Consider the following 16546-nt stretch of genomic DNA (forward strand, 5'->3'; position numbering starts at 1 on the left):
CGTTCGAGAAAGTGCCGATGGTTTCGGCGCGAGCTTGCCGTGACCGATACGCTTTCCGGATTGGGGTCGCAATAGTGATTCCGAGATCGTTCGAGAAAGTGCCGATGGTTTCGGCGCGAGCTTGCCGTGACCGATACGCGGTCGTTGGGCTAGGGCTCGGAGAGAGATTCCAATAGGGATTTCGTGATCGTTCGAGAAAGCGCCGGCGGTTTCGTGACGGGCAAGAGGCTCCGGACGTTGATGCGCCGGCCGCGACGTGCACATAGGCGAGGGACGAAGCACCCGAAACCGGTGCGATCATACCAGCACTAAACCACCGGATCCCATCAGAACTCCGAAGTTAAGCGTGCTTGGGCGAGAGTAGTACTAGGATGGGTGACCCCCCGGGAAGTCCTCGTGTTGCACTACTTTTTGCTTCCCGAGATACGAAACATCTCCCGTCGACCTCTGAGATGATTGTTTTCGGGCACGAAATTTGCCGTGACCGCTACGCAATCAGTATCGTGGGGCTCGGAAAGAGCTTTCTGGATTGGGGTCGCAATAACGATTCCGAGATCGTTCGAGAAAGTGCCGATGGTTTCGGCGCGAGCTTGCCGTGACCGATACGCGGTCGTTGGGCTAGGGCTCGGAGAGAGATTCCAATAGGGATTTCGTGATCGTTCGAGAAAGCGCCGGCGGTTTCGTGACGGGCAAGAGGCTCCGGACGTTGATGCGCCGGCCGCGACGTGCACATAGGCGAGGGACGAGGCACCCGAAACCGGTGCGATCATACCAGCACTAAATCACCGGATCCTATTAGAACTCCGAAGTTAAGCGTGCTTGGGCGAGAGTAGTACTAGGATGGGTGACCCCCCGGGAAGTCCTCGTGTTGCACTACTTTTTGCGTCCCGAGATACGAAACATCTCCCGTAGACCTCCGAGATGATTGTTTTCGGGCACGGAATTTGCCATGACCGCTACGCAGTCAGTATCGTGGGGCTCGGAAAGAGCTTTCCGGATTGGGGTCGCAATAGCGATTCCGAGATCGTTCGAGAAAGTGCCGATGGTTTCGGCGCGAGCTTGCCGTGACCGATACGCGGTCGTTGGGCTAGGGCTCGGAGAGAGATTCCAATAGGGATTTCGTGATCGTTCGAGAAAGCGCCGGCGGTTTCGTGACGGGCCAGAGGCTCCGGACGTTGATGCGCCGGCCGCGACGTGCACATAGGCGAGGGACGTAGCACCCGAAACCGGTGCGATCATACCAGCACTAAATCACCGGATCCCATCAGAACTCCGAAGTTAAGCCTGCTTGGGCGAGAGTAGTACTAGGATGGGTGACCCCCCGGGAAGTCCTCGTGTTGCACTACTTTTTGCGTCCCGAGATACAAAACATCTCCCGTAGACCTCCGAGACGATTGTTTTCGGGCACGGAATTTGCCGTGACCGCTATGCAGTCAGTATCGTGGGGCTCGGAAAGAGCTTTCCGGATTTGGGTCGCAATAGAGATTCCGAGATCGTTCGAGAAAGTGCCGATGGTTACGGCGCGAGCTTGCCGTGACCGATACGCGGTCGTTGGGCTAGGGTTCGGAGAGAGATTCCAATAGGGATTTCGTGATCGTTCGAGAAAGCACCGGCGGTTTCGTGACGGGCAAGAGGCTCCGGACGTTGATGCGCCGGCCGCGACGTGCACATAGGCGAGGGACGAAGCACCCGAAACCGGTGCGATCATACCAGCACTAAACCACCGGATCCCATCAGAACTCCGAAGTTAAGCGTGCTTGGGCGAGAGTAGTACTAGGATGGGTGACCCCCCGGGAAGTCCTCGTGTTGCACTACTTTTTGCTTCCCGAGATACGAAACATCTCCCGTCGACCTCTGAGATGATTGTTTTCGGGCACGAAATTTGCCGTGACCGCTACGCAGTCAGTATCGTGGGGCTCGGAAAGAGCTTTCCGGATTGGGGTCGCAATAGCGATTCCGAGATCGTTCGAGAAAGTGCCGATGGTTTCGGCGCGAGCTTGCCGTGACCGATACGCGGTCGTTGGGCTAGGGCTCGGAGAGAGATTCCAATAGGGATTTCGTGATCGTTCGAGAAAGCGCCGGCGGTTTCGTGACGGGCCAGAGGCTCCGGACGTTGATGCGCCGGCCGCGACGTGCACATAGGCGAGGGACGTAGCACCCGAAACCGGTGCGATCATACCAGCACTAAATCACCGGATCCCATCAGAACTCCGAAGTTAAGCCTGCTTGGGCGAGAGTAGTACTAGGTTGGGTGACCCCCCGGGAAGTCCTCGTGTTGCACTACTTTTTGCGTCCCGAGATACGAAACATCTCCCGTAGACCTCCGAGACGATTGTTTTCGGGCACGGAATTTGCCGTGACCGCTATGCAGTCAGTATCGTGGGGCTCGGAAAGAGCTTTCCGGATTTGGGTCGCAATAGAGATTCCGAGATCGTTCGAGAAAGTGCCGATGGTTACGGCGCGAGCTTGCCGTGACCGATACGCGGTCGTTGGGCTAGTGTTCGGGGAGAGATTCCAATAGGGATTTCGTGATCGTTCGAGAAAGCGCCGGCGGTTTCGTGACGGGCAAGAGGCTCCGGACGTTGATGCGCCGGCCGCGACGTGCACATAGGCGAGGGACGAAGCACCCGAAACCGGTGCGATCATACCAGCACTAAACCACCGGATCCCATCAGAACTCCGAAGTTAAGCGTGCTTGGGCGAGAGTAGTACTAGGATGGGTGACCCCCCGGGAAGTCCTCGTGTTGCACTACTTTTTGCTTCCCGAGATACGAAACATCTCCCGTCGACCTCTGAGATGATTGTTTTCGGGCACGAAATTTGCCGTGACCGCTACGCAGTCAGTATCGTGGGGCTCGGAAAGAGCTTTCCGGATTGGGGTCGCAATAGCGATTCCGAGATCGTTCGAGAAAGTGCCGATGGTTTCGGCGCGAGCTTGCCGTGACCGATACGCTGTCGTTGGGCTAGGGCTCGGAGAGAGATTCCAATAGGGATTTCGTGATCGTTCGAGAAAGCGCCGGCGGTTTCGTGACGGGCCAGAGGCTCCGGACGTTGATGCGCCGGCCGCGACGTGCACATAGGCGAGGGACGTAGCACCCGAAACCGGTGCGATCAAACCAGCACTAAATCACCGGATCCTATTAGAACTCCGAAGTTAAGCGTGCTTGGGCGAGAGTAGTACTAGGATGGGTGACCCCCCGGGAAGTCCTCGTGTTGCACTACTTTTTGCGTCCCGAGATACGAAACATCTCCCGTAGACCTCCGAGATGATTGTTTTCGGGCACGGAATTTGCCATGACCGCTACGCAGTCAGTATCGTGGGGCTCGGAAAGAGCTTTCCGGATTGGGGTCGCAATAGCGATTCCGAGATCGTTCGAGAAAGTGCCGATGGTTTCGGCGCGAGCTTGCCGTGACCGATACGCGGTCGTTGGGCTAGGGCTCGGAGAGAGATTCCAATAGGGATTTCGTGATCGTTCGAGAAAGCGCCGGCGGTTTCGTGACGGGCCAGAGGCTCCGGACGTTGATGCGCCGGCCGCGACGTGCACATAGGCGAGGGACGTAGCACCCGAAACCGGTGCGATCATACCAGCACTAAACCACCGGATCCCATCAGAACTCCGAAGTTAAGCGTGCTTGGGCGAGAGTAGTACTAGGATGGGTGACCCCCCGGGAAGTCCTCGTGTTGCACTACTTTTTGCTTCCCGAGATACGAAACATCTCCCGTCGACCTCTGAGATGATTGTTTTCGGGCACGAAATTTGCCGTGACCGCTACGCAGTCAGTATCGTGGGTCTCGGAAAGAGCTTTCTGGATTGGGGTCGCAATAGCGATTCCGAGATCGTTCGAGAAAGTGCCGATGGTTTCGGCGCGAGCTTGCCGTGACCGATACGCGGTCGTTGGGCTAGGGCTCGGAGAGAGATTCCAATAGGGATTTCGTGATCGTTCGAGAAAGCGTCGGCGGTTTCGTGACGGGCCAGAGGCTCCGGACGTTGATGCGCCGGCCGCGACGTGCACATAGGCGAGGGACGAAGCACCCGAAACCGGTGCGATCATACCAGCACTAAATCACCGGATCCTATTAGAACTCCGAAGTTAAGCGTGCTTGGGCGAGAGTAGTACTAGGATGGGTGACCCCCCGGGAAGTCCTCGTGTTGCACTACTTTTTGCGTCCCGAGATACGAAACATCTCCCGTAGACCTCCGAGATGATTGTTTTCGGGCACGGAATTTGCCATGACCGCTACGCAGTCAGTGTCGTGGGGCTCGGAAAGAGCTTTCCGGATTGGGGTCGCAATAGGGATTCCGAGATCGTTCGAGAAAGTGCCAATGGTTTCGGCGCGAGCTTGCCGTGACCGATACGCGGTCGTTGGGCTACGGCTCGGAGAGAGATTCCAATAGGGATTTCGTGATCGTTCGAGAAAGCGCCGGCGGTTTCGTGACGGGCAAGAGGCTTCGGACGTTGATGCGCCGGCCGCGACGTGCACATAGGCGAGGGACGAAGCACCCGAAACCGGTGCGATCATACCAGCACTAAATCACCGGATCCCATCAGAACTCCGAAGTTAAGCCTGCTTGGGCGAGAGTAGTACTAGGATGGGTGACCCCCCGGGAAGTCCTCGTGTTGCAATACTTTTTACGTCCCGAGATACGAAACATCTCCCGTAGACCTCCGAGACGATTGTTTTCGGGCACGGAATTTGCCGTGACTGCTATGCAGTCAGTATCGTGGGGCTCGGAAAGAGCTTTCCGGATTTGGGTCGCAATAGAGATTCCGAGATCGTTCGAGAAAGTGCCGATGGTTACGGCGCGAGCTTCCCGTGACAGATACGCGGTCATTGGGCTAGGGCTCGGAGAGAGCTTCCAATAGGGCTTTCGTGATCGTTTGAGAAAGCGGCGGCGGTTTCGTGACGGGCCAGAGGCTCCGGACGTTGATGCGCCGGCCGCGACGTGCACATAGGCGAGGGACGAAGCACCCAAAACCGGTGCGATCATACCAGCACTAAATCACCGGATCCTATTAGAACTCCGAAGTTAAGCGTGCTTGGGCGAGAGTAGTACTAGGATGGGTGACCCCCCGGGAAGTCCTTGTGTTGCACTACTTTTTGCGTCCCGAGATACGAAACATCTCCCGTAGACCTCCGAGATGATTGTTTTCGGGCACGGAATTTGCCATGACCGCTACGCAGTCAGTGTCGTGGGGCTCGGAAAGAGCTTTCCGGATTGGGGTCGCAATAGCGATTCCGAGATCGTTCGAGAAAGTGCCGATGGTTTCGGCGCGAACTTGCCGTGACCGATACGCGGTCGTTGGGCTAGGGCTCGGAGAGAGATTCCAATAGGGATTTCGTGATCGTTCGGGAAAGCGCCGGCGGTTTCGTGACGGGCAAGAGGCTCCGGACGTTGATGCGCCGGCCGCGACGTGCACATAGGCGAGGGACGAAGCACCCGAAACCGGTGCGATCATACCAGCACTAAATCACCGGATCCCATCAGAACTCCGAAGTTAACCCTGCTTGGGCGAGAGTAGTACTAGGATGGGTGACCCACCAGGAAGTCCTCGTGTTGCACTACTTTTTGCGTCCCGAGATACGAAACATCTCCCGTAGACCTCCGAGATGATTGTTTTCGGGAACGAAATTTGCCGTGACCGCTACACAGTCAGTATCGTGGGGCTCGGAAAGAGCTTTCCGGATTGGGGTCGCAATAGCGATTCCGAGATCGTTCGAGAAAGTGCCGATGGTTTCGGCGCGAGCTTGTCGTGACCGATACGCGGTCGTTGGGCTAGGGCTCGGAGAGAGCTTCCAATAGGGATTTCGTGATCGTTCGAGAAAGCGCCAGCGGTTTCGTGACGGGCCAGAGGCTCCGGACGTTGATGCGCCGGCCGCGACGTGCACATAGGCGAGGTACGAAGCACCCGAAACCGGTGCGATCATACCAGCACTAAACCACCGGATCCCATCAGAACTCCGAAGTTAAGCGTGCTTGGGCGAGAGTAGTACTAGGATGGGTGACCCCCCGGGAAGTCCTCGTGTTGCACTACTTTTTGCGTCCCGAGATACGAAACATCTCCCGTAGACCTCCGAGATGATTGTTTTCGGGCACGGAATTTGCCGTGACCGCTACACAGTCAGTATCGTGGGGCTCCGAAAGAGCATTCCGGATTGGGGTCGCAATAGCGATTCCGAGATCGTTCGAGAAAGTGCCGATGGTTTCGGCGCGAGCTTGCCGTGACCGATACGCGGTCGTTGGGCTAGGGCTCGGAGAGAGCTTCCAATAGGGATTTCAAGATCGTTTGAGAAAGCGCCGGCGGTTTCGTGACGGGCAAGAGGCTCCGGACGTTGATGCGCCGGCCGCGACGTGCACATAGGCGAGGGACGAAGCTCCCGAAACCGGTGCGAGCATACAAGCACTAAACCACCGGATCCCTTCAGAACTCCGAAGTTAAGCGTGCTTGGGCGAGAGTAGTACTAGGATGGGTGACCTCCCGGGAAGTCCTCGTGTTGCACTTCTTTTTGCGTCCCGAGATACGAAACATATCCCGTAGACCTCCGAGACGATTGTTTTCGGGCACGGAATTTGCCATGACCGCTACACAGTCAGTATCGTGGGGCTCGGAAAGAGCTTTCCGGATTGGGGTCGCAATAGTGATTCCGAGATCGTTCGAGAAAGTGCCGATGGTTTCGGCGCGAGCTTGCCGTGACCGATACGCGGTCGTTGGGCTAGGGCACGGAGAGAGCTTCCAATAGGGATTTCGTGATCGTTCGAGAAAGCGCCGGCGGTTTCGTGACGGGCCAGAGGCTCCGGACGTTGATGCGCCGGCCGCGACGTGCACATAGGCGAGGGACGAAGCACCCGAAACCGGTGCGATCATACCAGCACTAAACCACCGGATCCCATCAGAACTCCGAAGTTAAGCGTGCTTGGGCGAGAGTAGTACTAGGATGGGTGACCCCCCGGGAAGTCCTCGTGTTGCACTACTTTTTGCTTCCCGAGATACGAAACATCTCCCGTCGACCTCCGAGATGATTGTTTTCGGGCACGAAATTTGCCGTGACCGCTACGCAGTCAGTATCGTGGGGCTCGGAAAGAGCTTTCCGGATTGGGGTCGCAATAGTGATTCCGAGATCGTTCGAGAAAGTGCCGATGGTTTCGGCGCGAGCTTGCCGTGACCGATACGCTTTCCGGATTGGGGTCGCAATAGTGATTCCGAGATCGTTCGAGAAAGTGCCGATGGTTTCGGCGCGAGCTTGCCGTGACCGATACGCGGTCGTTGGGCTAGGGCTCGGAGAGAGATTCCAATAGGGATTTCGTGATCGTTCGAGAAAGCGCCGGCGGTTTCGTGACGGGCAAGAGGCTCCGGACGTTGATGCGCCGGCCGCGACGTGCACATAGGCGAGGGACGAAGCACCCGAAACCGGTGCGATCATACCAGCACTAAACCACCGGATCCCATCAGAACTCCGAAGTTAAGCGTGCTTGGGCGAGAGTAGTACTAGGATGGGTGACCCCCCGGGAAGTCCTCGTGTTGCACTACTTTTTGCTTCCCGAGATACGAAACATCTCCCGTCGACCTCTGAGATGATTGTTTTCGGGCACGAAATTTGCCGTGACCGCTACGCAATCAGTATCGTGGGGCTCGGAAAGAGCTTTCTGGATTGGGGTCGCAATAACGATTCCGAGATCGTTCGAGAAAGTGCCGATGGTTTCGGCGCGAGCTTGCCGTGACCGATACGCGGTCGTTGGGCTAGGGCTCGGAGAGAGATTCCAATAGGGATTTCGTGATCGTTCGAGAAAGCGCCGGCGGTTTCGTGACGGGCAAGAGGCTCCGGACGTTGATGCGCCGGCCGCGACGTGCACATAGGCGAGGGACGAGGCACCCGAAACCGGTGCGATCATACCAGCACTAAATCACCGGATCCTATTAGAACTCCGAAGTTAAGTGTGCTTGGGCGAGAGTAGTACTAGGATGGGTGACCCCCCGGGAAGTCCTCGTGTTGCACTACTTTTTGCGTCCCGAGATACGAAACATCTCCCGTAGACCTCCGAGATGATTGTTTTCGGGCACGGAATTTGCCATGACCGCTACGCAGTCAGTATCGTGGGGCTCGGAAAGAGCTTTCCGGATTGGGGTCGCAATAGCGATTCCGAGATCGTTCGAGAAAGTGCCGATGGTTTCGGCGCGAGCTTGCCGTGACCGATACGCGGTCGTTGGGCTAGGGCTCGGAGAGAGATTCCAATAGGGATTTCGTGATCGTTCGAGAAAGCGCCGGCGGTTTCGTGACGGGCCAGAGGCTCCGGACGTTGATGCGCCGGCCGCGACGTGCACATAGGCGAGGGACGTAGCACCCGAAACCGGTGCGATCATACCAGCACTAAATCACCGGATCCCATCAGAACTCCGAAGTTAAGCCTGCTTGGGCGAGAGTAGTACTAGGATGGGTGACCCCCCGGGAAGTCCTCGTGTTGCACTACTTTTTGCGTCCCGAGATACAAAACATCTCCCGTAGACCTCCGAGACGATTGTTTTCGGGCACGGAATTTGCCGTGACCGCTATGCAGTCAGTATCGTGGGGCTCGGAAAGAGCTTTCCGGATTTGGGTCGCAATAGAGATTCCGAGATCGTTCGAGAAAGTGCCGATGGTTACGGCGCGAGCTTGCCGTGACCGATACGCGGTCGTTGGGCTAGGGTTCGGAGAGAGATTCCAATAGGGATTTCGTGATCGTTCGAGAAAGCGCCGGCGGTTTCGTGACGGGCAAGAGGCTCCGGACGTTGATGCGCCGGCCGCGACGTGCACATAGGCGAGGGACGAAGCACCCGAAACCGGTGCGATCATACCAGCACTAAACCACCGGATCCCATCAGAACTCCGAAGTTAAGCGTGCTTGGGCGAGAGTAGTACTAGGATGGGTGACCCCCCGGGAAGTCCTCGTGTTGCACTACTTTTTGCTTCCCGAGATACGAAACATCTCCCGTCGACCTCTGAGATGATTGTTTTCGGGCACGAAATTTGCCGTGACCGCTACGCAGTCAGTATCGTGGGGCTCGGAAAGAGCTTTCTGGATTGGGGTCGCAATAGCGATTCCGAGATCGTTCGAGAAAGTGCCGATGGTTTCGGCGCGAGCTTGCCGTGACCGATACGCGGTCGTTGGGCTAGGGCTCGGAGAGAGATTCCAAAAGGGATTTCGTGATCGTTCGAGAAAGCGTCGGCGGTTTCGTGACGGGCCAGAGGCTCCGGACGTTGATGCGCCGGCCGCGACGTGCACATAGGCGAGGGACGAAGCACCCGAAACCGGTGCGATCATACCAGCACTAAATCACCGGATCCTATTAGAACTCCGAAGTTAAGCGTGCTTGGGCGAGAGTAGTACTAGGATGGGTGACCTCCCGGGAAGTCCTCGTGTTGCACTACTTTTTGCGTCCCGAGATACGAAACATCTCCCGTAGACCTCCGAGATGATTGTTTTCGGACACGGAATTTGCCGTGACCGCTACGCAGTCCGTGTCGTGGGGCTCGGAAAGAGCTTTCTGGATTGGGGTCGCAATAGCGATTCCGAGATCGTTCGAGAAAGTGCCGATGGTTTCGGCGCGAGCTTGCCGTGACCGATACGCGGTCGTTGGGCTAGGGCTCGGAGAGAGATTCCAATAGGGATTTCGTGATCGTTCGAGAAAGCGCCGGCGGTTTCGTGACGGGCAAGAGGCTCCGGACGTTGATGCGCCGGCCGCGACGTGCACATAGGCGAGGGACGAAGCACCCGAAACCGGTGCGATCATACCAGCACTAAACCACCGGATCCCATCAGAACTCCGAAGTTAAGCGTGCTTGGGCGAGAGTAGTACTAGGATGGGTGACCCCCCGGGAAGTCCTCGTGTTGCACTACTTTTTGCTTCCCGAGATACGAAACATCTCCCGTCGACCTCTGAGATGATTGTTTTCGGGCACGAAATTTGCCGTGACCGCTACGCAGTCAGTATCGTGGGGCTCGGAAAGAGCTTTCCGGATTGGGGTCGCAATAGCGATTCCGAGATCGTTCGAGAAAGTGCCGATGGTTTCGGCGCGAGCTTGCCGTGACCGATACGCGGTCGTTGGGCTAGGGCTCGGAGAGAGATTCCAATAGGGATTTCGTGATCGTTCGAGAAAGCGCCGGCGGTTTCGTGACGGGCCAGAGGCTCCGGACGTTGATGCGCCGGCCGCGACGTGCACATAGGCGAGGGACGTAGCACCCGAAACCGGTGCGATCATACCAGCACAAAATCACCGGATCCCATCAGAACTCCGAAGTTAAGCCTGCTTGGGCGAGAGTAGTACTAGGTTGGGTGACCCCCCGGGAAGTCCTCGTTTTGCACTACTTTTTGCGTCCCGAGATACGAAACATCTCCCGTAGACCTCCGAGACGATTGTTTTCGGGCACGGAATTTGCCGTGACCGCTATGCAGTCAGTATCGTGGGGCTCGGAAAGAGCTTTCCGGATTTGGGTCGCAATAGAGATTCCGAGATCGTTCGAGAAAGTGCCGATGGTTACGGCGCGAGCTTGCCGTGACCGATACGCGGTCGTTGGGCTAGGGTTCGGGGAGAGATTCCAATAGGGATTTCGTGATCGTTCGAGAAAGCGCCGGCGGTTTCGTGACGGGCAAGAGGCTCCGGACGTTGATGCGCCGGCCGCGACGTGCACATAGGCGAGGGACGAAGCACCCGAAACCGGTGCGATCATACCAGCACTAAACCACCGGATCCCATCAGAACTCCGAAGTTAAGCGTGCTTGGGCGAGAGTAGTACTAGGATGGGTGACCCCCCGGGAAGTCCTCGTGTTGCACTACTTTTTGCTTCCCGAGATACGAAACATCTCCCGTCGACCTCTGAGATGATTGTTTTCGGGCACGAAATTTGCCGTGACCGCTACGCAGTCAGTATCGTGGGGCTCGGAAAGAGCTTTCCGGATTGGGGTCGCAATAGCGATTCCGAGATCGTTCGAGAAAGTGCCGATGGTTTCGGCGCGAGCTTGCCGTGACCGATACGCTGTCGTTGGGCTAGGGCTCGGAGAGAGATTCCAATAGGGATTTCGTGATCGTTCGAGAAAGCGCCGGCGGTTTCGTGACGGGCCAGAGGCTCCGGACGTTGATGCGCCGGCCGCGACGTGCACATAGGCGAGGGACGTAGCACCCGAAACCGGTGCGATCAAACCAGCACTAAATCACCGGATCCTATTAGAACTCCGAAGTTAAGCGTGCTTGGGCGAGAGTAGTACTAGGATGGGTGACCCCCCGGGAAGTCCTCGTGTTGCACTACTTTTTGCGTCCCGAGATACGAAACATCTCCCGTAGACCTCCGAGATGATTGTTTTCGGGCACGGAATTTGCCATGATCGCTACGCAGTCAGTATCGTGGGGCTCGGAAAGAGCTTTCCGGATTGGGGTCGCAATAGCGATTCCGAGATCGTTCGAGAAAGTGCCGATGGTTTCGGCGCGAGCTTGCCGTGACCGATACGCGGTCGTTGGGCTAGGGCTCGGAGAGAGATTCCAATAGGGATTTCGTGATCGTTCGAGAAAGCGCCGGCGGTTTCGTGACGGGCCAGAGGCTCCGGACGTTGATGCGCCGGCCGCGACGTGCACATAGGCGAGGGACGTAGCACCCGAAACCGGTGCGATCATACCAGCACTAAACCACCGGATCCCATCAGAACTCCGAAGTTAAGCGTGCTTGGGCGAGAGTAGTACTAGGATGGGTGACCCCCCGGGAAGTCCTCGTGTTGCACTACTTTTTGCTTCCCGAGATACGAAACATCTCCCGTCGACCTCTGAGATGATTGTTTTCGGGCACGAAATTTGCCGTGACCGCTACGCAGTCAGTATCGTGGGTCTCGGAAAGAGCTTTCTGGATTGGGGTCGCAATAGCGATTCCGAGATCGTTCGAGAAAGTGCCGATGGTTTCGGCGCGAGCTTGCCGTGACCGATACGCGGTCGTTGGGCTAGGGCTCGGAGAGAGATTCCAATAGGGATTTCGTGATCGTTCGAGAAAGCGTCGGCGGTTTCGTGACGGGCCAGAGGCTCCGGACGTTGATGCGCCGGCCGCGACGTGCACATAGGCGAGGGACGAAGCACCCGAAACCGGTGCGATCATACCAGCACTAAATCACCGGATCCTATTAGAACTCCGAAGTTAAGCGTGCTTGGGCGAGAGTAGTACTAGGATGGGTGACCCCCCGGGAAGTCCTCGTGTTGCACTACTTTTTGCGTCCCGAGATACGAAACATCTCCCGTAGACCTCCGAGATGATTGTTTTCGGGCACGGAATTTGCCATGACCGCTACGCAGTCAGTATCGTGGGGCTCGGAAAGAGCTTTCCGGATTGGGGTCGCAATAGCGATTCCGAGATCGTTCGAGAAAGTGCCGATGGTTTCGGCGCGAGCTTGCCGTGACCGATACGCGGTCGTTGGGCTAGGGCTCGGAGAGAGATTCCAATAGGGATTTCGTGATCGTTCGAGAAAGCGCCGGCGGTTTCGTGACGGGCCAGAGGCTCCGGACGTTGATGCGCCGGCCGCGACGTGCACATAGGCGAGGGACGTAGCACCCGAAACCGGTGCGATCATACCAGCACTAAATCACCGGATCCCATCAGAACTCCGAAGTTAAGCCTGCTTGGGCGAGAGTAGTACTAGGATGGGTGACCCCCCGGGAAGTCCTCGTGTTGCACTACTTTTTGCGTCCCGAGATACGAAACATCTCCCGTAGACCTCCGAGACGATTGTTTTCGGGCACGGAATTTGCCGTGACCGCTATGCAGTCAGTATCGTGGGGCTCGGAAAGAGCTTTCCGGATTTGGGTCGCAATAGAGATTCCGAGATCGTTCGAGAAAGTCCCGATGGTTACGGCGCGAGCTTGCCGTGACCGATACGCGGTCGTTGGGCTAGGGTTCGGAGAGAGATTCCAATAGGGATTTCGTGATCGTTCGAGAAAGCGCCGGCGGTTTCGTGACGGGCAAGAGGCTCCGGACGTTGATGCGCCGGCCGCGACGTGCACATAGGCGAGGGACGAAGCACCCGAAACCGGTGCGATCATACCAGCACTAAACCACCGGATCCCATCAGAACTCCGAAGTTAAGCGTGCTTGGGCGAGAGTAGTACTAGGATGGGTGACCCCCCGGGAAGTCCTCGTGTTGCACTACTTTTTGCTTCCCGAGATACGAAACATCTCCCGTCGACCTCTGAGATGATTGTTTTCGGGCACGAAATTTGCCGTGACCGCTACGCAGTCAGTATCGTGGGGTTCGGAAAGAGCTTTCTGGATTGGGGTCGCAATAGCGATTCCGAGATCGTTCGAGAAAGTGCCGATGGTTTCGGCGCGAGCTTGCCGTGACCGATACGCGGTCGTTGGGCTAGGGCTCGGAGAGAGATTCCAATAGGGATTTCGTGATCGTTCGAGAAAGCGTCGGCGGTTTCGTGACGGGCCAGAGGCTCCGGACGTTGATGCGCCGGCCGCGACGTGCACATAGGCGAGGGACGAAGCACCCGAAACCGGTGCGATCATACCAGCACTAAATCACCGGATCCTATTAGAACTCCGAAGTTAAGCGTGCTTGGGCGAGAGTAGTACTAGGATGGGTGACCTCCCGGGAAGTCCTCGTGTTGCACTACTTTTTGCGTCCCGAGATACGAAACATCTCCCGTAGACCTCCGAGATGATTGTTTTCGGGCACGGAATTTGCCGTGACCGCTACGCAGTCAGTGTCGTGGGGCTCGGAAAGAGCTTTCTGGATTGGGGTCGCAATAGCGATTCCGAGATCGTTCGAGAAAGTGCCGATGGTTTCGGCGCGAGCTTGCCGTGACCGATACGCGGTCGTTGGGCTAGGGCTCGGAGAGAGATTCCAATAGGGATTTCGTGATCGTTCGAGAAAGCGTCGGCGGTTTCGTGACGGGCCAGAGGCTCCGGACGTTGATGCGCCGGCCGCGACGTGCACATAGGCGAGGGACGAAGCACCCGAAACCGGTGCGATCATACCAGCACTAAATCACCGGATCCTATTAGAACTCCGAAGTTAAGCGTGCTTGGGCGAGAGTAGTACTAGGATGGGTGACCTCCCGGGAAGTCCTCGTGTTGCACTACTTTTTGCGTCCCGAGATACGAAACATCTCCCGTAGACCTCCGAGATGATTGTTTTCGGGCACGGAATTTGCCGTGACCGCTACGCAGTCAGTGTCGTGGGGCTCGGAAAGAGCTTTCTGGATTGGGGTCGCAATAGCGATTCCGAGATCGTTCGCGAAAGTGCCGATGGTTTAGGCGCGAGCTTGCCGTGACCGATACGCGGTCGTTGGGCTATGGCTCGGAGAGAGATTCCAATAGGGATTTCGTGATCGTTCGAGAAAGCGTCGGCGGTTTCGTGACAGGCCAGAGGCTCCGGACGTTGATGCGCCGGCCGCGACGTGCACATAGGCGAGGGACGAAGCACCCGAAACCGGTGCGATCATACCAGCACTAAATCACCGGATCCTATTAGAACTCCGAAGTTAAGCGTGCTTGGGCGAGAGTAGTACTAGGATGGGTGACCTCCCGGGAAGTCCTCGTGTTGCACTACTTTTTGCGTCCCGAGATACGAAACATCTCCCGTAGACCTCCGAGATGATTGTTTTCGGGCACGGAATTTGCCGTGACCGCTACGCAGTCAGTGTCGTGGGGCTCGGAAAGAGCTTTCTGGATTGGGGTCGCAATAGCGATTCCGAGATCGTTCGAGAAAGTGCCGATGGTTTCGGCGCGAGCTTGCCGTGACCGATACGCGGTCGTTGGGCTAGGGCTCGGAGAGAGATTCCAATAGGGATTTCGTGATCGTTCGAGAAAGCGTCGGCGGTTTCGTGACGGGCCAGAGGCTCCGGACGTTGATGCGCCGGCCGCGACGTGCACATAGGCGAGGGACGTAGCACCCGAAACCGGTGCGATCATACCAGCACTAAACCACCGGATCCCATCAGAACTCCGAAGTTAAGCGTGCTTGGGCGAGAGTAGTACTAGGATGGGTGACCCCCCGGGAAGTCCTCGTGTTGCACTACTTTTTGCGTCCCGAGATACGAAACATCTCCCGTAGACCTCCGAGATGATTGTTTTCGGGCACGGAATTTGCCATGACCGCTACGCAGTCAGTATCGTGGGGCTCGGAAAGAGCTTTCCGGATTGGGGTCGCAATAGCGATTCCGAGATCCTTCGAGAAAGTGCCGATGGTTTCGGCTCGAGCTTGCCGTGACCGATACGCGGTCGTTGGGCTAGGGCTCGGAGAGAGATTCCAATAGGGATTTCGTGATCGTTCGAGAAAGCGCCGGCGGTTTCGTGACGGGCCAGAGGCTCCGGACGTTGATGCGCCGGCCGCGACGTGCACATAGGCGAGGGACGTAGCACCCGAAACCGGTGCGATCATACCAGCACTAAATCACCGGATCCCATCAGAACTCCGAAGTTAAGCCTGCTTGGGCGAGAGTAGTACTAGGATGGGTGACCCCCCGGGAAGTCCTCGTGTTGCACTACTTTTTGCGTCCCGAGATACGAAACATCTCCCGTAGACCTCCGAGACGATTGTTTTCGGGCACGGAATTTGCCGTGACCGCTATGCAGTCAGTATCGTGGGGCTCGGAAAGAGCTTTCCGGATTTGGGTCGCAATAGAGATTCCGAGATCGTTCGAGAAAGTCCCGATGGTTACGGCGCGAGCTTGCCGTGACCGATACGCGGTCGTTGGGCTAGGGTTCGGAGAGAGATTCCAATAGGGATTTCGTGATCGTTCGAGAAAGCGCCGGCGGTTTCGTGACGGGCAAGAGGCTCCGGACGTTGATGCGCCGGCCGCGACGTGCACATAGGCGAGGGACGAAGCACCCGAAACCGGTGCGATCATACCAGCACTAAACCACCGGATCCCATCAGAACTCCGAAGTTAAGCGTGCTTGGGCGAGAGTAGTACTAGGATGGGTGACCCCCCGGGAAGTCCTCGTGTTGCACTACTTTTTGCTTCCCGAGATACGAAACATCTCCCGTCGACCTCTGAGATGATTGTTTTCGGGCACGAAATTTGCCGTGACCGCTACGCAGTCAGTATCGTGGGGTTCGGAAAGAGCTTTCTGGATTGGGGTCGCAATAGCGATTCCGAGATCGTTCGAGAAAGTGCCGATGGTTTCGGCGCGAGCTTGCCGTGACCGATACGCGGTCGTTGGGCTAGGGCTCGGAGAGAGATTCCAATAGGGATTTCGTGATCGTTCGAGAAAGCGTCGGCGGTTTCGTGACGGGCCAGAGGCTCCGGACGTTGATGCGCCGGCCGCGACGTGCACATAGGCGAGGGACGAAGCACCCGAAACCGGTGCGATCATACCAGCACTAAATCACCGGATCCTATTAGAACTCCGAAGTTAAGCGTGCTTGGGCGAGAGTAGTACTAGGATGGGTGACCTCCCGGGAAGTCCTCGTGTTGCACTACTTTTTGCGTCCCGAGATACGAAACATCTCCCGTAGACCTCCGAGATGATTGTTTTCGGGCACGGAATTTGCCGTGACCGCAACGCAGTCAGTGTCGTGGGGCTTG

At 57.0% G+C, this 16546-nt stretch overlaps 35 non-coding genes across 35 annotated transcripts; all 35 read left to right on the forward strand.

The window, feature by feature from the left end:
* Positions 1-289: 289 nt before the first annotated feature.
* Positions 290-408, forward strand: LOC135593352 (5S ribosomal RNA). The gene has a single exon (XR_010479545.1). It is a non-coding gene; the product is annotated as a 5S ribosomal RNA (ribosomal RNA).
* Positions 409-758: 350 nt separating this feature from the next.
* LOC135588382 (5S ribosomal RNA) lies at positions 759-877 on the forward strand. The gene has a single exon (XR_010476238.1). It is a non-coding gene; the product is annotated as a 5S ribosomal RNA (ribosomal RNA).
* A 350-nt stretch (positions 878-1227) lies between these two features.
* LOC135587941 (5S ribosomal RNA) lies at positions 1228-1346 on the forward strand. The gene has a single exon (XR_010476012.1). It is a non-coding gene; the product is annotated as a 5S ribosomal RNA (ribosomal RNA).
* A 350-nt stretch (positions 1347-1696) lies between these two features.
* LOC135593387 (5S ribosomal RNA) lies at positions 1697-1815 on the forward strand. Its single transcript, XR_010479565.1, has one exon. It is a non-coding gene; the product is annotated as a 5S ribosomal RNA (ribosomal RNA).
* Positions 1816-2165: 350 nt separating this feature from the next.
* LOC135588869 (5S ribosomal RNA) lies at positions 2166-2284 on the forward strand. The gene has a single exon (XR_010476507.1). It is a non-coding gene; the product is annotated as a 5S ribosomal RNA (ribosomal RNA).
* Positions 2285-2634: 350 nt separating this feature from the next.
* LOC135593425 (5S ribosomal RNA) lies at positions 2635-2753 on the forward strand. Its single transcript, XR_010479585.1, has one exon. It is a non-coding gene; the product is annotated as a 5S ribosomal RNA (ribosomal RNA).
* A 350-nt stretch (positions 2754-3103) lies between these two features.
* LOC135589392 (5S ribosomal RNA) lies at positions 3104-3222 on the forward strand. The gene has a single exon (XR_010476806.1). It is a non-coding gene; the product is annotated as a 5S ribosomal RNA (ribosomal RNA).
* Positions 3223-3572: 350 nt separating this feature from the next.
* Positions 3573-3691, forward strand: LOC135593450 (5S ribosomal RNA). The gene has a single exon (XR_010479603.1). It is a non-coding gene; the product is annotated as a 5S ribosomal RNA (ribosomal RNA).
* A 350-nt stretch (positions 3692-4041) lies between these two features.
* LOC135588388 (5S ribosomal RNA) lies at positions 4042-4160 on the forward strand. The gene has a single exon (XR_010476240.1). It is a non-coding gene; the product is annotated as a 5S ribosomal RNA (ribosomal RNA).
* Positions 4161-4510: 350 nt separating this feature from the next.
* On the forward strand, positions 4511-4629 carry LOC135589778 (5S ribosomal RNA). The gene has a single exon (XR_010477190.1). It is a non-coding gene; the product is annotated as a 5S ribosomal RNA (ribosomal RNA).
* Positions 4630-4979: 350 nt separating this feature from the next.
* Positions 4980-5098, forward strand: LOC135588908 (5S ribosomal RNA). Its single transcript, XR_010476519.1, has one exon. It is a non-coding gene; the product is annotated as a 5S ribosomal RNA (ribosomal RNA).
* Positions 5099-5448: 350 nt separating this feature from the next.
* Positions 5449-5567, forward strand: LOC135592216 (5S ribosomal RNA). Its single transcript, XR_010478951.1, has one exon. It is a non-coding gene; the product is annotated as a 5S ribosomal RNA (ribosomal RNA).
* Positions 5568-5917: 350 nt separating this feature from the next.
* LOC135593479 (5S ribosomal RNA) lies at positions 5918-6036 on the forward strand. The gene has a single exon (XR_010479660.1). It is a non-coding gene; the product is annotated as a 5S ribosomal RNA (ribosomal RNA).
* A 350-nt stretch (positions 6037-6386) lies between these two features.
* On the forward strand, positions 6387-6505 carry LOC135591541 (5S ribosomal RNA). The gene has a single exon (XR_010478560.1). It is a non-coding gene; the product is annotated as a 5S ribosomal RNA (ribosomal RNA).
* Positions 6506-6855: 350 nt separating this feature from the next.
* LOC135593517 (5S ribosomal RNA) lies at positions 6856-6974 on the forward strand. Its single transcript, XR_010479672.1, has one exon. It is a non-coding gene; the product is annotated as a 5S ribosomal RNA (ribosomal RNA).
* A 437-nt stretch (positions 6975-7411) lies between these two features.
* On the forward strand, positions 7412-7530 carry LOC135593555 (5S ribosomal RNA). The gene has a single exon (XR_010479692.1). It is a non-coding gene; the product is annotated as a 5S ribosomal RNA (ribosomal RNA).
* A 350-nt stretch (positions 7531-7880) lies between these two features.
* On the forward strand, positions 7881-7999 carry LOC135588882 (5S ribosomal RNA). The gene has a single exon (XR_010476509.1). It is a non-coding gene; the product is annotated as a 5S ribosomal RNA (ribosomal RNA).
* Positions 8000-8349: 350 nt separating this feature from the next.
* On the forward strand, positions 8350-8468 carry LOC135587944 (5S ribosomal RNA). The gene has a single exon (XR_010476013.1). It is a non-coding gene; the product is annotated as a 5S ribosomal RNA (ribosomal RNA).
* Positions 8469-8818: 350 nt separating this feature from the next.
* Positions 8819-8937, forward strand: LOC135593590 (5S ribosomal RNA). The gene has a single exon (XR_010479714.1). It is a non-coding gene; the product is annotated as a 5S ribosomal RNA (ribosomal RNA).
* Positions 8938-9287: 350 nt separating this feature from the next.
* On the forward strand, positions 9288-9406 carry LOC135594020 (5S ribosomal RNA). The gene has a single exon (XR_010479955.1). It is a non-coding gene; the product is annotated as a 5S ribosomal RNA (ribosomal RNA).
* A 350-nt stretch (positions 9407-9756) lies between these two features.
* Positions 9757-9875, forward strand: LOC135593623 (5S ribosomal RNA). Its single transcript, XR_010479740.1, has one exon. It is a non-coding gene; the product is annotated as a 5S ribosomal RNA (ribosomal RNA).
* A 350-nt stretch (positions 9876-10225) lies between these two features.
* Positions 10226-10344, forward strand: LOC135591387 (5S ribosomal RNA). Its single transcript, XR_010478502.1, has one exon. It is a non-coding gene; the product is annotated as a 5S ribosomal RNA (ribosomal RNA).
* A 350-nt stretch (positions 10345-10694) lies between these two features.
* On the forward strand, positions 10695-10813 carry LOC135593665 (5S ribosomal RNA). Its single transcript, XR_010479764.1, has one exon. It is a non-coding gene; the product is annotated as a 5S ribosomal RNA (ribosomal RNA).
* Positions 10814-11163: 350 nt separating this feature from the next.
* On the forward strand, positions 11164-11282 carry LOC135589403 (5S ribosomal RNA). Its single transcript, XR_010476817.1, has one exon. It is a non-coding gene; the product is annotated as a 5S ribosomal RNA (ribosomal RNA).
* Positions 11283-11632: 350 nt separating this feature from the next.
* LOC135593704 (5S ribosomal RNA) lies at positions 11633-11751 on the forward strand. Its single transcript, XR_010479781.1, has one exon. It is a non-coding gene; the product is annotated as a 5S ribosomal RNA (ribosomal RNA).
* Positions 11752-12101: 350 nt separating this feature from the next.
* LOC135588390 (5S ribosomal RNA) lies at positions 12102-12220 on the forward strand. Its single transcript, XR_010476242.1, has one exon. It is a non-coding gene; the product is annotated as a 5S ribosomal RNA (ribosomal RNA).
* Positions 12221-12570: 350 nt separating this feature from the next.
* LOC135587947 (5S ribosomal RNA) lies at positions 12571-12689 on the forward strand. The gene has a single exon (XR_010476014.1). It is a non-coding gene; the product is annotated as a 5S ribosomal RNA (ribosomal RNA).
* Positions 12690-13039: 350 nt separating this feature from the next.
* LOC135593742 (5S ribosomal RNA) lies at positions 13040-13158 on the forward strand. The gene has a single exon (XR_010479797.1). It is a non-coding gene; the product is annotated as a 5S ribosomal RNA (ribosomal RNA).
* A 350-nt stretch (positions 13159-13508) lies between these two features.
* LOC135594023 (5S ribosomal RNA) lies at positions 13509-13627 on the forward strand. Its single transcript, XR_010479958.1, has one exon. It is a non-coding gene; the product is annotated as a 5S ribosomal RNA (ribosomal RNA).
* A 350-nt stretch (positions 13628-13977) lies between these two features.
* LOC135594027 (5S ribosomal RNA) lies at positions 13978-14096 on the forward strand. Its single transcript, XR_010479959.1, has one exon. It is a non-coding gene; the product is annotated as a 5S ribosomal RNA (ribosomal RNA).
* Positions 14097-14446: 350 nt separating this feature from the next.
* LOC135594033 (5S ribosomal RNA) lies at positions 14447-14565 on the forward strand. The gene has a single exon (XR_010479967.1). It is a non-coding gene; the product is annotated as a 5S ribosomal RNA (ribosomal RNA).
* Positions 14566-14915: 350 nt separating this feature from the next.
* On the forward strand, positions 14916-15034 carry LOC135593784 (5S ribosomal RNA). Its single transcript, XR_010479819.1, has one exon. It is a non-coding gene; the product is annotated as a 5S ribosomal RNA (ribosomal RNA).
* A 350-nt stretch (positions 15035-15384) lies between these two features.
* LOC135587951 (5S ribosomal RNA) lies at positions 15385-15503 on the forward strand. Its single transcript, XR_010476015.1, has one exon. It is a non-coding gene; the product is annotated as a 5S ribosomal RNA (ribosomal RNA).
* A 350-nt stretch (positions 15504-15853) lies between these two features.
* LOC135593822 (5S ribosomal RNA) lies at positions 15854-15972 on the forward strand. The gene has a single exon (XR_010479836.1). It is a non-coding gene; the product is annotated as a 5S ribosomal RNA (ribosomal RNA).
* A 350-nt stretch (positions 15973-16322) lies between these two features.
* LOC135594038 (5S ribosomal RNA) lies at positions 16323-16441 on the forward strand. The gene has a single exon (XR_010479968.1). It is a non-coding gene; the product is annotated as a 5S ribosomal RNA (ribosomal RNA).
* Positions 16442-16546: the final 105 nt, after the last annotated feature.

Source organism: Musa acuminata, chromosome BXJ1-1, assembly GCF_036884655.1.
Source record: "Musa acuminata AAA Group cultivar baxijiao chromosome BXJ1-1, Cavendish_Baxijiao_AAA, whole genome shotgun sequence".
NCBI lineage: Eukaryota > Viridiplantae > Streptophyta > Magnoliopsida > Zingiberales > Musaceae > Musa > Musa acuminata.